Here is a 6,000-nt window from a genome sequence, read left to right as displayed (position 1 = left end):
CAATTTTAGAAGAGCAATAGGAGATCTGTAAATATGAATGGGCGCTTAGAAAATATTTTTTAAAACAGTAAATTACATTTTTTTAAAAATTACTTTTTCAAAAGTAATAGCAGCAGTAAGAAAAACTGCAAGCAGTTCAAGTATCAGTTATTGTGCATCTTCTCTGTGCGTTTCTAGCATCAGTCTTCAATCTTTCCTGAAAAGCAAACCATTTTTCAGGGTTGTTTTTAGAGGGCAAAAGCAGGTGTTCTCCTTGGCATAATTTACTCCTCCAGCATGATTCTTGTAATTTTAGTACATTCTACAATGCAGTACTAACTGTTCTGTACTTTGTTTGCTGTATACATTTCTTTAAATATGTTGGATTACTCTGAGAAATACACAAAACTGAAAGAATTTGTGCACACTACTGCCTTTTAAAGAATAATCTCCCCCATTTTGGGAATTAGTCTTATGTAATCTTATGCATCTGATCAAGATTATAATATTAGATTGAGATCTAGGGGACTTCATTTCAGTGGCTGAGTTGTCAGAACTATAGCCAGTCCTTTGAATTTCTTGTGCATGGAACTGCTTTAGGGTTGTACGTTCTATCAAACAGTCCAAGGAATGTAGTCTTTTCTGTATTTTAATGTATCTCTTGAATTCTTCAAGAAGGGATTTCATTGCTAAAATGTCCTGTCCAAAACTGCACGTCAATAGCTCAATAATATTTCAAGTAGTAGTTTAACATTATGATGTTTTAAAAAAAATGAATTTTTATTAAAAAGCTTTGCTGCATTATAAACATTAACCCTTCACTTTAGGTTGCCCTCTTTAAAATTTTTTGAAAAGCGTACTTTTAAAGTTAAATCTACAATATCCGATTCTGTCCTGTACAATGTAAAGGTTAGCTTGACTATATATTTATAAGGGGTAGAATAACAACGTTAGCGTGTCTTGTTCAGTTTCTCCCTGGTCTAACGTAGAAATTAATACAAGATTACAATTTTTTAAAGGATGAAAAAAATCATTTAAAAGTAAAGCATTAGCAAAGGGTTGGCAACCAGAAGAGGAGAAGAAAATCAGAATAGGAAGGAGCTAGAAGGATGGAGAATGAGCTGTATTGGAAACGTCACTGTCTAGATTGGGTGCTCTTTGTTTTTTGAGGGGAATGGCTACAATGATTTAAAACTGTATAGCATTCCATACAGAGACTAAAATCACACACTGGTGTTCCCAGGTTCAGCAAACAAAAGTAAAATCCCCTAAAAAGTGAATGTCATATTTCTGCCCAACCCTCTTCCTCATGAAATAGTTGTACATGGCGGAGGTTCTGGTTGATTGGTTTTATGATAAGAAATTGCATTTTTAAAGTTGTTTAGAGTCAGATCAACATTATATTCACACACTGAAAAGCTAGGAAATGACAGTTCAGCTCTTTGTGCAAATTAAAAATAGAAATGCTGTATTTTCTGACAGGTACTACATCTGTTACATAGGATAGAGGAGTTTCGGGAAGAAAAAAGCTTGTGGTTAAGGAATAAGAATTATTTAATGAATAAAGTTTATGTTGCTAAAGTGGCATTTACTACTAAAGCCAGCAACCCTGCAAAAAATTAATCCCAAAGTTAGGCATTTCAACTAGTACCCTTGTTCACTTCATATTTAATTTTTGTAGGGTTTTTTTCTGTTCCTAATTTAGTTCCCTCTTTTCTGATTTTAATCTATCACTTGCGTGTCAAAACATTATTTTTCTTCTCTCTGGGTTACAGTTCAGTGCAATACCAAAACCAGCTTTTGAAGGGGTGTCAACTGTTTTGTTTTTTTTTAACATGAAATACCTTTATTCTCATTTGGTATTTTTGTCTGCAACTAAACTAGAAGATGGCTGATGTGAAACATCAACTTTTGTCACTTTGTTACTAAAACTATATTCTGACTTCCCCTTTTAGATACATATTTAATCTACTTTTCGTACCCTTCATTTAATAATAACTATTATATAATAGTTACATTATACCTAAATGATTCAAATTAAAATGGTTAGTTGTTATGCTTTATTTTTTAAAAATTCCTGTGCTTTCTCCCTGGTGTATTTCTCATGCTGCATTTTGTTAGAGTGCACAAAGCATGAGGAGAGCATTTTGCTAAAAGTGGAGAACTTCCTAGGGGTAGTGACCTCAAAACAAATATGCTACCCTAAAATATGATGTTCTCAGATATTGTGTGTGAAATTTTATTTTCAGTTCAATTGGACTGGCTTGTCCTAAGACTGACTAATTGTGTTAGATACCAACTGATGGCTGAAGCACTATGATGTGGCCTAGCTGATTGAGGCAGGTTAGGCATCATCTTGGGAATATGAAATCCATTGTGATTTGGTGGGTGTCAAAAGGATCGTCTCATTCTTTCAGGTAGAACTATTTATCAGATCAAAGTAACAGGGTGACTAGAAAACTGTCTCCCTTCATTAAAGGGCTGAATTCTGGACTGTAATAAGTTGACTCAGCAGAATTCAAAAGCAGCGATAGAAACTACTGCTCGTAGAATGTCATTGCTGTTAGACTGCTCCAAAGTATGCAGAAAGGGATGAGAATCAAGTAGTTCCTCTTTTGAATGTGACTATCCTCACTAGCTTTTTCTTCCTCACTCCTGACAGTCTCTTTAATCTCCCAGCCTTTAAGTGGACATCACTATCTCTGCTGCCTTCTCTTTACCGTCAGTAATCTTAATCATCCACTTATTTCAGGGCAAACGGAAGCTACTGCTATAACCAGTAGGGTTTTTATGCTTGCTTATGTCAATTTAAATGCAAAGATAACCTGATTTCTAGATTCTCAATATCTGTTTTCTCCTTAACTCTCTTTAGGGTGTCAGCCAGAAAGTTGGTGTCACTGGACATATGCAGTAGCATAATTTCAAAGGCTGAAGTGCCTTTTTTTAGCAAAAATAAGAGCCTATGGAAGGTAAGACAGTCAGACAGGGTTTGAAGGACTTAACAGCAATAGGTTAATACGTATGTGACACTGAGGTTTTTTTGCTTGTTAGAGTTTACTTTCTCATGACATTGCTTTTCTGAATGACGTTCATAAAATTTCTGCTACAAATGCACATTTTTATTTTTTAAACAATTATTTTGCCTAATTAGAGTTACAGGCATCCATTCTGATTCCACAGGATTCCCTGAACTGATTTTTGCATTTGTAGGGGGTCTGGATCCTCTAAGACCACCCGATGAAGGGGTGAAAGGTACCAAGACCTCTATCCCTAGTTAGCATAGTTAATGGATTGCTCTGCAGATCTTAAAAATCTTGGCTAATAAACATATATGGTGAATTAGCAAGAAACATTGGTTCTTTCTACTGATGTTTTGCTGAATGTTCTCTGAAGCCAGTACAATTTCTGTAAACACGCTTTGGTTCTAACAAATCACTATCCTTACTCTCTCGTTGTTCTTGACCAACTCTAGCTGTTGTGTTAAGATAAGGCTAAACACTTGCACGGGTTCTTAATGAAGCATGGTTACTGTATTTTTTCAAACGTACAGGATGGAATACTTTATGTACTAAGTTATAATTTTGTACCTAATATTACTAGACTCTAAAGACAGCTGAATGTAAATCCTTTCTTGCCAATAATGTCTTAAATAATGTGGATAAAGTTAGTAGGTGTTGAACTTCCAGGAAGGACTATCTGGTATTTGGGTTCATGAAGGAGAAACACATATGGTAGTGTCTGGTGTAAGGGAATGCCAGCAGTAGTATGAAGGATTGGGTGACTGAAAGGATAACAGCAAAGAGAACAGAAGGCCTGAAACCACTGCAACTAGCAGTAAGTCCGGGGGAATTTGTGTGAGATAGAGAAATATTTCAAACTAGTAAATGACTAAAGTGAAGTAACATAATAACTTCCATGATGGAATATAAACAGTCTATGCTGTGTGCAAGTGGCTGGTGAGGACAGCTGCAGAAGAAAGGTAGGTAGCACCTAGGAGATGTTAACTCCTGTAAAAGGAAGAGAAAATAACTTTCTGGCACATTCAAATCTCAAGAAAAAGGGGGGCCTTCTGCCCATCTGATGGAAGGAAAAACTGGTGGAGCCTGAAGGACAGGAACATAACATTGGGAAGTAATAACAAAGGCAGAAGGCTGGGTGGTGAAGTCAAGGACTGAGCGGACTTGGAAGAGTGACTGAGAAATGCTAGTGAGAAAGAAGAGATGTGGGAGGAAAAGGAAGGAAAGTAGGGGACAGGTTTCTCTAAGAGGGAGTGTGGGACAGCAGTGCGAGTGAAGGGCAGTGAGAGTTTGAGGAAAAGCTGGAAAAGTGAAGTAGCAAGGAGTCTGGAATCTGTGCTGGGAAGAATATTGTCAGAAGTGGCATTCACAAAGTAAACGTATGTGGGCACTTTAAGGAAGAGCTCCAAGGTTAGAATCATAAAGTGCTGCTGAGATTTCTTAATGATGATTTTCACCGAAGTTCACTGAATTAGTGATTCTTTTGGAGTGCTTCAGTGCCTCCTAGATTATATAGGTCTCAGAAGTCTAGATGCTTTCTTCTCCACTTGGCTAAACTTTCTATACTTCAAACATGCAGTGCAGTCAGGAAAAAGGTAAGTGGTTGCCAATGGATATGCTATCAGAGAAATCATCATGTGCCTTGTGACTGACTGGTCAGTTGACAAGCTAGTAGCTAGCAGCTATTGGGTCCCTTGCCGAGGAAGGCAATTATATAAGTTTTTGTCACTTGTTTTTGGTATAATTGCTTCTAAAGGCTGCTCAGTAAAATAATATTCATCCACATAGATTACCTTGCATCTAAATCAAAATCTTTGCTTTAGTATTAACCCTTGCTTTGATATTAAATGATTTCTGTGAGATAATCAATTTGTAATTTAACAGGGGACAGTAGTTCACAATGACACAGTGCACTCACCTAAAATGTTAAACGGTGCTACTCTAGGACCGGGAAATATTCACTGAATATACTTGCCTGAATGTTAATCCAAGAGCTCCTGTGTATATTTTTAAATGGGAGTGGAATGTGTAAGAAGAGAGGAAAAAGGAGTAAGGGAAAGCAAGCTAGTGAGCTCAGGGTGACTCATGGCTACTACCTCCCTGTCTAGATAACTGGAAGCTAAGAGCTGAAGGCCACCTATTGACTTATTCAAGGCCTGTGGTTAAAGTGTAGACTTGCAATGTTTTTTCTGGCTGTGGAACAAAAATTGGTTTTTATGGGTTGGCTGGGTCTGCCTAAAAGCTGGGCTTCTGCTTGAGCTCTGCCATGAGCAGAGCCTAACTGTTGGCAGCAACTTGGAGCAAGAAAGATGGGGTTTGAGGAAAAATGGAGCCATGCAAAGGCCAAGCGAGATGAGGGGCAGCCTGTGCCTTTGACGTGGAAAGGAAGGAAGAGGCAGAGGTGTGGCCAAGAATGTAATGTGCGGCTCCAGTGTGCACTTCAAGTACTTGTTTGGGACTGGAGTCAAAAGCCGAAGGGGTATGCTAGAAGAAACAGAACTCAAAATGCTTTTTGCATGGTGATTTCCAGTGTAAGTGGAAGATCTCTTCCGCACAGGCTGGTTTGCCATTATCTACAGCTTGTAGCACTCAAACCAGTTAAACACAGATCTTGAAATAAAAATGCTTTCTGTAGTCTGCCTACATAGTGCATTTTGTGGTGTGCATATAAAACTAAGCCATAGAAACAAGAGCTCATGCAAGCTAAATGCCATTTTAGTATCAGAAACCAAGAAATATTTGTTGCATAATCCAAAACACTCTTTAGTAATGACATAATAGAGAAATAATGCATCTGTAGTGTAAGTAGTCCAGGGTGCTGTATCACCATAATTTAACCAGCTCAAAATCAGTCGAATTCTCCCTTGGGCTACAATCTGTATCATGTCACTCTCCTTCCAAAAGTCCTTTCTCTCTCATTAGCAGGAAATTTCTGCTGAAATGGCTATTGAAATTATTTAGCTTTGTTCCTTCAGGAAGTATCTTCATTTGCCCTGCAGACATC

The sequence above is a fragment of the Opisthocomus hoazin genome, chromosome 9 (genome assembly GCF_030867145.1).
Source record: "Opisthocomus hoazin isolate bOpiHoa1 chromosome 9, bOpiHoa1.hap1, whole genome shotgun sequence".
Taxonomy (NCBI): Eukaryota; Metazoa; Chordata; class Aves; order Opisthocomiformes; family Opisthocomidae; genus Opisthocomus; species Opisthocomus hoazin.
Note: the sequence above shows the minus strand (reverse complement) of the source record.